A 15,988-nucleotide genomic window follows, 5' to 3' on the forward strand; every position below is an offset into this window, starting at 1 on the left:
ATTAATTATCCTAACAAAAATATTAACCAACTTTCCGTTAATAAAACAAAAATCATGCAAAACTTCAATATCTTACAGACAGTGAAATAAGCAAAAAATAAAATGAAAGAAACTCAAAAAACAAAAAATTCCACTCACAATTTTACTCTGAAGAACAACTTTATCAAAAAAAAAAAAAAAAAAAAAATTCAATAAAAATGTATTATATATATATAAAAAAATGACAATGAAATATGTCAGTCTCTTAAAAACAGTGATATAAGAAATACGATGTAAAATTGTTGCCAAACCCATATTTCTAAAAGAATGAAACTATTCAAAATGATGCGATTTCATCAAAAATCTATCAACAACAATAAGAAAAGGAAATTGTTGCCAAAATCACATTTTTAAAGATGTGAGATGTGAGAAGTATACTCGGAAGCTTCATTTAAAAAAATTTTTAAAAATGCAAAATATTAGCGTTTTTCCGAAATTTTTTTTGTAAAAGCAGTCGCAAGGATGAAAGTTTAACGTGTCCAAAAATCAAAGAAAAATAAACATAAAAATAAACTTTTTTAGAAAAAATCCCTCTGTTAAATAAATTAAGCTCCCTTTGTTAAATAAATTCGTATTGAATTGATTTATTGAAACGCGAAATTTATTTTAAGTTCGTAAAATAGCTAAGTGCCTACGTTTCATGACGATGTGAAAATGGAGTCTGTAGAGTAAAATCTCGCTTTCCTATAGCCCAGTATGTCTCAAAATGACGCAATTTCGTCACAAAACATAAAATAAAAAAATTCGAATTCGAATTTCGAAAAAATCTCTTTGAGGTGCACTGGCTCTTGTCTAGATGCACCTATGTACCAAATTTCGTAGCCGTGGGTCTGTTAGCTTACGCACTGCGCAAGCGAAAGACACACACACACAGACACAAACAGACAGACTCTTTCTTTTATTATATGTAGAGATGTAAAGAGTCTTTATCTGAATCTAATACTGGCTGAAAGTAAGCACTGAAATACAGACTGAAAATTTCATTTCTCTGTGCAACAGTTTGATACTCCAGCTTCAAGAAACAGAAACAAGCGGCCTACGTTAGTGCGGTAGTATTAGTAGTAGGGAAGTATTAGGAGTAGGAAAGTTACGTTAGGACGAGTATTCTCATGTAAGAGTCTTGGTATTTTTTGAAATAATAATAATAAATATAATAGTTTCTTGAAATCGTTTTCTAAAACTCAGTCCTTCTTATTCATAACTGAGCATGCATTTGGGAGGCCAGATGCGTACAGTGTTCAGAATCGAAAACTGATTTATCGTTATTTTGAAGATTGTTTCAAATAGAGAAGTAAATATTTTGGTTATATACGCCGTATACTTTTTGAATATCACTAAAATATGATTGTTTCAAATAGAGAAGTAAATATTGTGGTTATATACGCCGTATACATTTTTAATATCGCTAAAAGACATATTCATTTGGATTGTTGCTTGTTTGAAATTTGCGGCTTAGAACTTGAACTTCACCATATTGCTAGAGCTTTTGTTTAACGTAAGCACTTGGTAAAACAGTCTTTCTGTATTTCTTCTATAACTTTGTCTTTCTATAAGACGTTTCAAATTTGCTTACAGTGCATGTTATGGAATTTTGCGGTAGAGTTGCTGCTCTTGTCAGCATATATATATTCACGAAGTACTATTCATGGCTCTGCCCATAATCCCTAAAGGGTTTGTGATTTCTAACTACCTTCTGTAGCTTTTCTTATATCAGCGTATTTATCTCACGTTCAGCTGACAACATATTGACTTTACCGTCAGTTCTGAAAAGTTCGAGTTTCGTGTAATAGTTTGTGTTGTTATGAATAAGTTGGATTAATAAAGTTGACAGTTGAAGCAACGTGGAGTTGTAACTTGTGAGGACCAATACCAAACCACACCATTTACTAAGAATTTTTTGTTCTTTCAATGTAGATCCGTCTTACATGCATGAAGCTTCAAACTGATTGTTGGTTCAAAGCTTAGTTATTTCAAGACTTTTGTTTTCTTCGCTTCAACTACAACCATGGAGGAAAAAGCAATGGTAAAAGATACTCATCTATAATCACATTGATTCTGGATTGTAGTTTGCTGTGTGTGAATCAACTTTGTCATCAGCTTATACCAAAGCCTACTGCGGATCCCTTTACGAAGTTCAACTGCTGCGTCGCTTATTTACCATCAGATTGTTTCTTTGGTTCGAAACATCACAATCGGGAAGACTCTGATGCTTCTTATCAAGGCCTGAAAGCTATCATTACTGTGTGTTGTGCGGAATGTAGTACCCAAGAAATCTGGAAATTACTCTCCCTGGATCAACTTGGAAACAGAAAATCATCCGAATTGTTTTATGTTATGAACAGGTGTGGTAAAAAACTTGTTATATCCGACTCATTGCTATTCGAGTTGTTTCTTCAGCAAATGCCGTCAAACGTTCAATCAGTTCTTGCATCTCTTGAACTGTTTTGAATCTCCGAAAACTGCCAACATTGCAGATCGGATATTACAAGTCACACCTGCTCAGGTAAGAGCAGAGTCTTTCCCTATAAAATAATAAGCATTGAACTACCAGAGTTCCGAACCCTCCCCGCCAATCAATAATTCTAAATCGGACTCGGTTAATCTTTGGATTATGGTAACTTGGCGATTTTTTGGCGAAACTTTGGCGACCAACCCTGCTACAGCAACCTGCTAGTTTTTGTTTGGACGCCATTTTGTTTTCACGAAGTAAAGGCATTTTTTTTTTCCTCAACATTTTTTTCCAACAATCTGCTAGCCGAATCACGCTTATGCTAGAACTTTTATGGAACAGAAGTGCTTAATCATGACGAAGATTAGGTGCGAAATTAGAAGAAAGTGCAGAATCGCAAACTGCTTGCCATGTTTTTAAGAATAGCACATACACGGTATCCATGTACACGTCGACCTATTTTCACTTAAAAAACATCCCAGAATTGCACAAAAATGGCATTGCGCACACTCTTGACTTTATCCATGTACACTGCTAAAGTTCTAGCTAGTAACCTTTATAGCCTTACCAAAATGTCGCCAAACTACCTGTTACCATATTCCAGAGGTTAGCCTCGGACTCTCCTCCGGGTGAAGTGTGCAAATTACGTTGTTGAGGTAAAGTCTCTACAACGATTATGCGGTGTTTCTAAAAGTCGCTTTAAAAGAAAGCGAAGTCCTTCAGCTAAAGTTGCTTCGAATTCTTTCTGTTCCGAGCACTATCGTAAATTAAATGAGAAAGCTCAAAAATGTGTTCCACCATATCTGTTCTAGGGAAATGAAACGGGGAAAGCGTAATACAGAGGCTGTTCGCACATTTTTTAGACTATTTTGGTAAACGGTAATAAAAAATGGTTTGCTGCAAAAGAAGTAATTGCAATTGTACTATGTTTTTAAAAGTCAAAATTATCGTCTGTGGCTTGAAAGTTTCGTTTTTATTCAAAATGGCGAATTTAACAAAGCAGTGGTTCGAAGGTTACATTAACGCTCTTTCCGAAGAGAAATATGCATACTCCGTTATCCAAAAACGATGTGAGAGTCATGGTTTTGTGATATCTAAGGCGTCGATAGGTAATATCATCAACAAGAAAGGGGAAAAAAAAACGTCAAATTGGAGCCTCAAGTGGGACAAAAATTCCAAACAAGTATCCAAGGAAAAAACGGACATCTCCGACTATTGCAAAGGTACGTTGTTTAATGTTAAAAGAAAATCCCCCTACTCAAAGGACAGTTGCAAAATCATTAAAATGCTCGGTGTCCACTGTAAACAAAATGATAGACATTGATTTAAATCTTAAGAAAGCGAAAGAACGCAATGTGCATCGTCTTCTTTCAAAGCATATCGGTCAATGCAGGGCACGCTGCGGAATTCTATATGAGAAACACTTATCCAAAAAAAAAAAAAAAAAAAAAAAAAAAATGGAAAACAATTGTCACAGTAGATGAAGCATGGGTGTATTTAAATGATTGTAACAAAAAAAAAAAAAAAAAAAAAAAAGAGCCATTTATTATCATAAAAGGGGAGAAAAAAATTTAAGTGCATGGTTCAAAGAATCGAAAGAAAGTTTTTCTAAGGGATTCATGATTGTTGCTGGTTTTTTTATAATGGCATGTTAAAAATAAAGAGAGTGCAAAAAAATGTCAAGATTAACTCCAAATACTATCAGGAACATATTTTATCGCTAATTTTTCTGAATGAAATACCATCGCTTTACCCACAGTGCCATCAGTCTGTGAGACTCCATCGGGACAAAGCTAGCAGTCACATATCAAAATCCACTGTAAATTTCCCAAAAGAAATGGAACAAAAAACTGGTATCAAGGCCATACCCTTCACTGATATCCCTATGAAATCTCCCGATGTGTCACCTATGGATTTTTGTGCTTTCGGACTTTTAAAAAGTACATTATCCAAACGTTGTCCCAAACAGGACTCTGGAAAGTTGTTCGGGAGGAATGGGATAGATTACTTCTTCTGCCACTTCAAAAGGCATTATTATCCTGGAAATTGCGGTGTCGAAAGATAGTTCAGAATAAGAGATGTCAAATGGAACATTTAAAACACAAGAGTTTTATATAATTTAGTTTTGTGAATAAAATATACATCGTCTAAAAAATGTGTGAACAGCCTCTGTAGAGACTTGCGCTTTACCCTCTGAGTCTCGTCTCCTTTTTATTAGAGACAGAAAATAAAATCTTTTTGTTCGACACTGCTTCAGAGTGCCGCCCCGCCCTTCTTACAATCTACCGCATGTTGCGACCATGGACCTTATAAGAAATAGACTAACCCAAATGGGTTTTCTCCCTTGTCTGAGTCGTTCCCGGCTGTCACAAGTCAAGTCGTCGTTCTAATTCTTGGTATTTACTGCTAAGAGTATTGACCAATATTTATTCGGCCTCGGCCATTAGCATTAATTTTTAAAAATAAGGTGCGTAAGCACCGTGCCCTTAGGCAAGAGAAACATGAGAGTGGCAAAGCAGGGTAATATTAGGTAACAAAACTATTTAAAGTTTAAATAATACGTAGCATACAGGAGTGGTGCCTGGAGCTTTAACCAAGTGCAGTAGAGAGGCGGTAATGAGCAGGGATACGTGGGAGTATGTCATGTGATCAGGAGTCTTGAGTCTGATTCGTAGATGTGAATTGCAAATGCATTCAGTAAAGTTGAAGTGACACGCGAACGAGTTTTGAGCGTAGAAAACACATAATTCTGAGTAAAAACACTTAATTCAAAGTAAAATGAAATAGCAAAGTCCAACGGCTAATGTGAACAAAGTCCTTGCTTTGACAAGTCCGTCTTTGCAGTAGAAAAATCACAGATCGCTGCGTGCTTGGGTGGTCACCCTCCCAAGTACTGACCGGCGATGCTGCTGCTTCAAAACAAATATGAAAGTAATGTAAACAAACATGATACTAATGTAAACAATGAAACTACAGTGTGAAAATCTTGATTATATGAAGAAGCGAGTAAATAAATTTTTATATACATTATGTACAGTTACCATTTAGAATTATGGTGTATCGTTCGCGGTCTTTTCACCACATTTTCATACTAGGCACCTCGATGTGGGTACGAGACCACTTGGGATTTCAAAAATAAGCATTCAAAGTTTTTCTGTGCTTCCACGCCGCTCTGTGGCGCGCAGCACAGGGAAGGAAGGCGAACCCTCCTCCCCGAGTAACCGGCTGTCACCTTGATCACATCCCGAGGAGTAGGGACGACTTGCAGAAATTTAGCAGTGGTTGCCTATTGCAGCGTGTATAATTGTCAAGAAAAAGCTGATTGTAGCGCCTCATTTCACAAATTAGAATTTCTACATATTTTTACTTTTGAAATTGATTTTTAAAAATTTAGCATATTTATCAAGCATATAATAACCGTTCCAAATAATTATAAAGCTATTGCATGCTTTCAGGGCTGGATATTTTTTTCTTGGATATTCTTCTGGATATTTCAATAACTACCATTCGTCGTCTCTTTGCTAGTATAATTTCGGAACCAGTACCTGAAGTGACAGAATTATAATCAACATTGTCTTCCACAATATCTTCTAACAATGAAAAATCAGACACATCTTCAGTATCGCTCAACTCTATATTCTCATCCCAATAATTATTTTTCTCCATGTTGCTAACCCTAAAATGGGTCAAATAATGTTTCAATCGTAACAGCAGCCAGACTGAGGACGTTTTAACTACAGATAACAATTGCCAACTCCGACGATTCCGTAACATCCTAATCATGCTAAAAACATTGGGCTCCGCAGCGGAGGCTACGAAGTTACGGAAGTAATGATAGACGGTTCCGTAGCGGAGCCAACGGAGCGCTAAGGGTTAAGTAAACATTCGTATTGCTGCTTAGTTATGAAGACTACAGGAAAATGTCATATAAATTAAATTTCAAAGCATAATAACATTTCAGACTGAAGAAAAGGAGATCAGTAATTAGTGAAAAATTACAGACAAATTACAGACAGGTAGAAACACGGAAAAGAGGTTGTTACTGGCACGACTATGAGATGCCCATTTATGCCCTTTAACATGCTGCAAGGTAATTAAATAATCCAAACACCGTCTCTGAAATGAAAGTGAGTGAATATGTTATCTCATTACATAAGAAGTTAAGTAAAAAAGGTATATACTACTATCTTAATATATTTTTAAATACTATTATACAACGCCTTTAGGATCGATACGGTTTTCAGACGAGCATTCAGTGACAAAAAGTTGTAGAGTTCCTCACTTTGTAATTCTAAGTTAATGCTGGAAGTGGAGAATCTTAAGAACTGATAACAGAATAATCGCTTAAGTTCGGGTGACAAGAAACAACAAGATAGAAGGTTAACTAACCCTTTATTATTCCAATAAGATTTAACAAAACTCCGCCTGGGAGTGTACAAACAAAGCCGACACTTGGGCTTGAATTTGTAAGGATTATGTTAACTTTATAAACAGTTAAATTTTAAGTTAAAGTTCCTTTCCTGTCAAATTCTTAACTTCACCTTACTACTTCCGGCCAGAACGTAGTTTTGAAATCTTGCTGAATATTTAATGAGGAGGAGCGGTATTTAAATCACGAAGTTACTTACAGAGTGAGAGAGAATCAGAGTTTCTGATTTACGTGGCCGGAAGTAGTAAGTTGAAGTTAAGAATTTGACAGGAAAGGAACTTTAACTTAAAATTTAACTGTTAATAAAATTAACATAATCCTTGCAAACTTAAGAGACTAAGAATTAATCTAAAACTAAGGTTAACTAAAGAAATATAGCCGAAGCTATCAAGATTCAAATCGAGTTGGCCCCTTAACTTATTTGACTACGAAGCTTAGCAAGGGCCTGAGTACGGCCGAGCGTAATAACAGCTTTAAGAGAGAGTGGCCAAAAGGGCCGACGCGCGTAAATCAGAAACTCTGATTCCCTCTGACTCGGAAAGTAACTTCGTGATTTAAATACCGCTCCTCCTCATAAATATTCAGCAAGATTCCAAAATACGTTCTAGCCGGAAGTAGTAAGTTGAAGTTAAGAATTTGACAGGAAAGGAACTTTAACTTAAAATTTAACTGTTAATAAAATTAACATAATCCTTACAAAGTATCGTTTCATATTCAGGGCTTATAATCTATATACAGAATAATGTTTCTTCATATGACCTTATGTTTCTTATCTACTGATTGGTAATAAAAAGGAAAACACAAATGTTATCGAAATTCTTTAAAGTGGTTGAATTCTGCTTGCAAATTTTAAAGTTTTAACAAAATTTTATTATCAGTTAAAACAGACGGATGACTTCCCACGATAACGTTAGGATGTTATTAATGATATCGTAATCTAAATAAGAATGATATTTATTTGTACAGCAATGCACAGTACAAGTTGACTGTCGCAAGTCGGCGACGGAAGCTTTCATACGGTTATCGACCTGTTTTGATGGAGCAACTGTGATTGTATTGAAGATTAGCTTCGAGATTTCAAATATCATTTTAAAATCCAGTATTTCATTCTGCATCTACTCTTCTAGTTGAGCTGCCACTATCATCATCATCATCATCATCATCATCATCTGGTATTTCCGTCATAGTCTAAAATAATCGTCATGACGATTTTGCATCTCAAGACGTGTAAATCTATCTAGCTGCATATTCCAGATCTTTATTTTAGAATTGGCAAGAATGAAATTTCTAATAAAGTCAGCAAGAATACTTATAACTTTTAATTTTACATAAACTACATTATTATCTAGATGTTAATTTGATTTTTCTTTTTCCTTTATTAACCACAAGCAGCTTCGCTGCCAGCCTTCGTCTGGCTTTTAAATGTATCGGAAAAATGGCTGAAGGGAACACCAAACGTTAAATTTAAAAACTGCTTAGAATTTTACTCTGCAGAACAACTTCATAAAAATAGTTATTACGTAAAATAAAATTACAATGAAATATGCAATATCCCTTAATGCAAATATTAATTATCATAATAAATAAATTAACCAACTTCCCTATGCAAAATCTTAAGAACTCAAATGGTATAAAGGAGGTTAAGAAATTTGTTTCCTAAAAAAATCACTCAAAACTTTTCAATATCTTAACCCCTTCGCGCCGACTGTCACGTACACGTGCCAGCAGCGAACACACTTATCTACCGGCCGACACGCAGGCGTGCCAGAGGATTGTTGCGTTCTCTACCGACTGTCACGTATTTGTGCCAGTACCTTGGAACGTTTTTCAAACTATAATTTCTGCCACAAGATGGCACTGTATGTCCATATGGTTTCAGATACATGTTCATTAAACCTTCTACTAGAAATGAGAGAAGCATGACTCACATACACGTGTTTTTGATTATATAAACAAACGGGGAACTAAATGTTTCCGAATGGCGTGATTTATGACGTCTCTTTAAATCGCACTTTATTCGCACATAGTAGTTGTTTACTGTAAGTAGAAGTTTTATATGCGCTAAAGCGTTGAGTATTTCCGTTTACAGTTCGGTTTTTAGAAAATAATTAGATCTTGTTAGACGTGAATTCTTTCTGTTTTTACCGTTTCAATGTCGAAGCGTCGAAAATGTTTAACAGAGCATGAAATAGCAGAAATGATGCAAAATATTTCAGATATTGATTCTGATATTCTGATATTGATTCTGAAAGATTAACTGAAAGACATTTTCCAAAACTTTGTTCAGAAGAGACTGATAAGAAAATGAGACGACGATGCTTCGTTTGTTCACATTCCCGGAAAAATCCTCCAAAACGGCAAATGAGTTATTACGAGTTCAAGGAATGTAACGTAGGACTGTGTGTAGATCCCTATTTTAAAATTTTTCATACGAAAAGAGAATTTTAAGTAATGTATTTAGTTTTCAGATGTATAATGTTAAAAGTCATAAAATGGTGAGTAATTAAAATAAAATGTGTAAAATATGTATTTAAATAAGAAATAAGGTAATTAAAGTATATATATAAAAATATCTATAAAGCATAAGCCGTTTAAATACGCTATAGAGCATTATTAAACAATGCGTTGATACTTCGGAAATTTCATGGATTTAGGCTTAGTAGCAAAAAAGCCCCCGGCCCTGGAGAGACGCTCGCGGAAGACACTGCCGGCCTCCGCGATAAGCGCGCGTTTTCGCTACCCGGCTCGAAGGGGTTAAGACAGTGAAATGAGCAGTAAATAACATAAAAGAATACAAAAAACAAAAAGTTCTGAAAAGCAAAGTATAATTAATGATATTTTATCATATATTTTCAAGAGAAAAAAATTACAATGAAATAAGCTATATCCTTTAATACAAATGTTAATTATCCTAATAAAAAAATTAACCAACTTTCCGTTGAAGAGAAAAAAAATCATGCAAACCTTTTCAATATCTTACAAATAGTGAAATAAGCAAAAAATAACATGAAAGAAACTCAAAAACAAAAAATTCCGCGCAGAATTTTACTCTGCAGAACAACTTTTTATATATATATAAAATAAATAAATAAAAAAAAGATAAAAAAATAAATAAAAAAAATAAATAAAAATTAAAATTTAAAAAAAAAAAAAAAAACAGTCGCAAGGACGAAAGTTTAACGTGTCCAAAATTCAAAGAAAAATAATCTGTACATTTGTAAAAATAAACTTTTTAAGAAAAAAAATCCTGTTGAAAAGATATTAAGTTCACTTTGTTAAATAAATCCGTATTTATTCGATTTATTGAAACACGAAATTTATTTTAAGTTCGTAAAATAGCTAAGTGCCTACGTTTCATGACGATGTGAAAATGGAGTGTGTAGAGTAAAATCTCGCTTTCCTATAGCCCATTACGTCTCAAAATGACGCCTTTCGTCACAAAACATAAAATAAAAAAAAATGCTAATTCGAATTTCGAAAAAAATCGTTTCGAGGTGCACTTGCTCTTGTCTAGATGCACATATGTAATAAAAAAAAAAAGCTAATTCGAATTTCGAAAAAAATCGTTTCGAGGTGCACTGGCTCTTGTCTAGATGCACATATGTAATAAAAAAAAAAGCTAATTCGAATTTCGAAAAAAATCGTTTCGAGGTGCACTGGCTCTTGTCTAGATGCACATATGTAATAAAAAAAAAAGCTAATTCGAATTTCGAAAAAAATCGTTTCGAGGTGCACTGGCTCTTGTCTAGATGCACATATGTAATAAAAAAAAAGCTAATTCGAATTTCGAAAAAAATCGTTTCGAGGTGCACTGGCTCTTGTCTAGATGCACATATGTAATAAAAAAAAAAGCTAATTCGAATTTCGAAAAAAATCGTTTCGAGGTGCACTGGCTCTTGTCTAGATGCACATATGTAATAAAAAAAAAAGCTAATTCGAATTTCGAAAAAAATCGTTTCGAGGTGCACTGGCTCTTGTCTAGATGCACATATGTAATAAAAAAAAAAGCTAATTCGAATTTCGAAAAAAATCGTTTCGAAGTGCACTGGCTCTTGTCTAGATGCACATAAGTAATAAAAAAAAAAAGCTAATTCGAATTTCGAAAAAAATCGTTTCGAGGTGCACTGGCTCTTGTCTAGATGCACATATGTAATAAAAAAAAAAGCTAATTCGAATTTCGAAAAAAATCGTTTCGAGGTGCACTGGCTCTTGTCTAGATGCACATATGTAATAAAAAAAAAAGCTAATTCGAATTTCGAAAAAAATCGTTTCGAGGTGCATTGGTTCTTGTCTAGATGCACATATGTACCAAATTTCGTAGGCGTGGGTCTATTAGCTTACGCGCAGCGAGAACGAAAGACACACTGACACACACAGAGACAGACTCTTTCTTTTATTATATGTAGAGATTTACTGAATTGCAAGGCATTTAAAAATAATTATCTATAATCTCAAAACATTGCTTATGAGGACATCTAACAAGTTCCAATGATGCCGCATTAATGATTGTCAACTTCTGTTTTAGCAGATATTGTTGCATTTGAAGAAGAAACTAGTTCAGTATCGACCTTGAAGTCAATTTTGAACAAGGAAGTGAATTGTTTGGCTTCGACGCACCAAGCAGAACTACGACTCTTAAAATAATAAATAAATTTAAATTAAAGAAAAATGAAACTGGAAAGTCGCGCATGGCAAAATTTAGACCTTTCGGATTGCAGTCAAACGGGTTCAAAGGCGTACACTTAAAATTAATTCTAAAATGTCTTTTAAATACCGTAATTCTTTTTCTGAAAAAAAAAAAAAAAAAAAACTTTTTAAGCATTCCTCAGTTGAGTTACTGATTTATCGTAAGCGATTTCTTATATAGGTGTAACGAATACTTGTAAAAAAGACTTTAAATCGCACTTTAACTGCTCTGCTAAAAATGCCCCGTAGAAACCCATAATTTTTTTTTACGGGGAATCGGCCTACGGGTACCCGTACAGCTCTGCGGGTACCCGTAGGCCAAAACAACTGTACGGGTACCCGTAGGCCAAATCCCCGTAAAAACCTATAGAAAGAAACCCGTACGGTTGTACGGGTACCCGTAGGCCAAATACCCGTAAAAACCCATAAAAAGAAACCCGTACGTTTGTACGGGTACCAATAGGCCAAATACCCGTAAAAACCCATAGAAAAAAACCTGCACGGCTGTATGGGTACCTGTAGGCCAAATATTCATAAAAAACCTGTAAACAGAAACTCGTATCCGTACGACTGTACGGATACAAGTAGGCCAAATCTCTGTAGAAACCTGTAGAACTGTAGGCACTATAAACAAAATCCCAGTAAAAACCCATAGCCAAAAATCAGAAATTTATATGCATATTTATTGGCCAAATTTCCATTAAAAAAATGGATATTCCGTAGGTCTATGCCTTGTAAAAACCAGTTAACAAAAGCATGTACACCTATACAGGCACCCATATGCCAAATCCTGTAAAAACCACTACACAAAAGTCCACAGACCAATAAAGGTACCTCCTTGGAAAAATCGCTGCACAAAACAGTAAACAAAAACCCATAAACAGAACCAATAGCATTATACCATAGTGGAGTATCCATACATAGAACGGGTATCCATATACAAAATCCCTATAAAAAACAATACACAAAAATAGAACTGTAAATCAAATTTCCATAAAACATAAACCAGTAGAAGTACATAATTAGCACTGATGAAATGTACAGAACTAAATGGCGGAGAAAGCATGTAAAGTAATTTTAAATAAAACTCAATGCGAATAAATAAAAATTTTAAAATATCCAAAAGTAATAATAATTTTAAAATATCCTATTAACGTCAGATAAAAAAATAGCATAAATCCATGTACACCAACAGAAGATTTATTATTATTATATTGATACCAGTAAGAAAACCAGTAAAAGTCAATATAAACCTATACAAACCAGTACAAAGTTCTACCATTGAAATGTTGGTTGTATGGGTGTCAATTTGTACCAGTAAGAAAAACCCACAGAGATCAATAGAAACCAGTAAAAGTCAGTAGAGACAATCAAAAATTCTATAGGTACCAGTAGAAAGTTTTATTGGTTTCTATGGGTCATTTTGAAACCAGTAAGAAAACCCCACAGAAACCAACAGAAACCAGTAAAAGTCAATAAAAACCCATAAAATCTTATGGGTACCCATAAAAAGTTTTACTGGTTTCTATGGGGCATTTTTAGTCTTTGTATTTCATTTTACCTTTTGCAATTTTTTTCTCCGGTTTATCGTACGGAGTTGCTTAATCCTGATATATAATTTATTAAACTGTGTTTTATGGTCGGAGTTTGTTTAATAAAAATCGTTCATTCTTACTAGGGTTTAGAAGAGATAGTTCATTCCTTTGTGTGACTCTTCGCTGACGCGATTTTTGTCCATGGACCTTATAAGAAATAGACCAACCCAAATGCGTTTTCCCCCTCGTCTGACGCATTCCCGGCTGTCCCCTTGACCACATCCCTAGGATTAGGGACGACTTGCAGAAACTTAACAGTGGTTGGCTATTGCAGCGTGTACAATTGTCAAGCAAAAGCTAATTGTAGCGCCTCATTTCACAAATTAGAATTTCTACAGATTTTTATTTTTGAAACTGATATTGATTTTTTAAAAATTTAGCATATTAACAAGCATAATTAACGTTTCAAATAATTATGAAGCTGTTGCATCCTTTCAGGCCTGGAAATTTTCTTTGGACTGGAAATGCTGTAAGGAAATTTGTAACTACTTCTTTTAGAAAATAATATTTTAAATCTGAGCTAATAGATAATTTCAAACAAGCAATTTTCTCTTACAGTTTTTATTGGATTAAATAAGTAAAAAATACTAAAATACCTAAAAATGAATTTTTTAAAGTTCTTTTTAAAATTCTAACTTGTGCTGCTTTTTTAAAATTATAGGTGAATATTATAATTTCTATAAAGGAATTTTATTTTAATTATGCTTCATAGTGGTAAATTGTTTGGCTTTTTCAATTATTTTAAGGTGTCAAAACTGTTTTGACCCGTTAAAATAATTTTTATACATTTATTCTAATGTTAAAATTGCAAAATCGCTGAACACTGGTAGTTCGGTCCAAGGTTCGAATCCCGCGAACGGGCTGGCTGCATGGGCGTTTTCGTGGTTTCCCCCATGTGTAACGTGTATACGAGCCAGTTTCCCTTAGAAAGTCCTCCACGAAGGCATCCCTTCTCTTAGGCAGATAGCCCTCGAGTCTTTACCATAATCACACACACACTAATGTTAAAATTGAATTTAACTGTAATAATTAATTGTGCTAGTATTTTATAGTGATTATTTTTATTACTTTAATTCTATTTCTGCATAATATTCTTTTTATTTACTGAGAATTTAATTTATTATCTCAAAAGGGCGGGTAGCCTAGAAATTCTATTAGTTTCGAAACGGCATTTTGTGCTGTTTCACTATAAATGTCTGTTTCACCTTGCAAATTGTTGCCACCAAATATTATCGCCCTGTATTATATTTAATCATATTAAATAATGAAGAAATGAAGAAATGAATGCATGAATACATGTATGTTTCGCGCGCTATGAAAAAACGACGGTATCTAGAGCCATCAAATTTTGAATAACGTAATCCTCCACCCGAACATGGGCAAGGCCGAATTTCTTTTAATACATTTCATATTTAATAAAACTTTAATGAATTTTTGATTAACAAACTCAACGAGTTCAAAGCGAGCATTGGCAACACTGTAGGAAAAATAATATTTTTATCTCCAGCGCGGAAATTCTAATGATATGCTGTTTTCAAATATTTTGTGATATTGCTGTTGAATTGAATTTTATATGATTTACGGGTAAAGAACATGATATTCAATAAATAAAGGTAACATACGAAACGTTAAAACAAGTTCCTTTGGGCGTAATATAAAATCCAAGTGTTTCCAGATTTTATTTTATCTTTTTTTTTTTTCTTTTCATTACACTCAGAAAAGTTTATGCTCCGAATTTTATGAATTATTAGAATAAAAAATCCTTTTGTAATGTCAATAATTAATGATCATATAATCAAATAAATGATAGTTTTGTAACGTTATATTAATTTTAAAAACCACTGCCTGAAAATGTTCATAAAATAAAAAGAAAATTATCAGATCTTGTTTACTTTTACCTTATTTGTTTCAAAGCATCAATTACTATCAGGCTGATTCAATTTTACTTTATTTGTACTCAAAAGTAATTTAATAAATTTTGTGTTTAGAGTTTTTACCGTTTTACCAAAGTAAAAATGTTTGTATAAGAATTACGCGTGAAAAAATTGCGCAAAATACAGTAAAAAGTGCTTTGATGAGACATATCTTATTTGAAAGAACTGTGACTTTCATAATATCATCATTATACAACGTATCACATTTAATAATTAGAAACAGTTATGTGATACAAACGCCATAGGTTTCAGTGTTAAAGTAAACTAGATCATCCCTAGTCCTTCATGTGGACTTGTGGGTGATGCGCGCTTCGTCCACTAGGTTAGTCTATATCTTATCTTATAAGGTCCATGTTTTCATCACTATGACGTCACTATGTTGCATCTGCTCTAACTTCGCCTGTTTGAAACTAGCGTAATATCTATTGTTTTCTTTAATCATATCTATTGTTTTCTAGTAAAGCAGTGTCAAAGTCAGACTGGCGGCCTAGAGTCCAAATGCGGCTCTCGAAATAACTTTATGCTGCGTGCGAATATATTTTCCCATAAAATAATTAGTATTATTATAACAAGAATTTGAAGGAAATTAATTTCAGATTTTAATGGCTTGGAGACCCGTTTTCCGATATATTCCTTACTGAAAACGAATGTAATTCTTCGGAAATTCTAAACATAAAGCTAATTAATTTACATTGTAATGTAAATCTTGTTCAATTATTTGAAGACATAAATTTGATTAAATTTTCAAATTTATTAGTACTTCTCAAAAGATCTTGCTTGTTGCTTCGGCGCTTCTTGCTTGTTGCTTCTGCTTGTTGCTTCGGCGCAACAAGCAGAACTACGACTCTTAAAATAA

General features: G+C 33.8%; 2 protein-coding genes across 4 annotated transcripts in view; one reads left to right on the forward strand and one right to left on the reverse strand.

Moving 5' to 3' along the window:
- LOC118192340 (ATP-dependent translocase ABCB1-like) overlaps positions 1-15,988 on the forward strand; it is a 209,882-nt gene that overhangs the window by 80,447 nt on the left and 113,447 nt on the right. The window lies entirely within an intron of this gene.
- The window catches only part of LOC146999037 (uncharacterized), a 52,782-nt gene that overhangs the window by 32,639 nt on the left and 4,155 nt on the right, over positions 1-15,988 (reverse strand). The gene's annotated exons all lie outside the window — the stretch shown is intronic.

The sequence above is a fragment of the Stegodyphus dumicola genome, chromosome 1 (genome assembly GCF_044657685.1).
Source record: "Stegodyphus dumicola isolate Sdum_Otavi_A_Nest chromosome 1, ASM4465768v1".
Classification (NCBI taxonomy): domain Eukaryota; kingdom Metazoa; phylum Arthropoda; class Arachnida; order Araneae; family Eresidae; genus Stegodyphus; species Stegodyphus dumicola.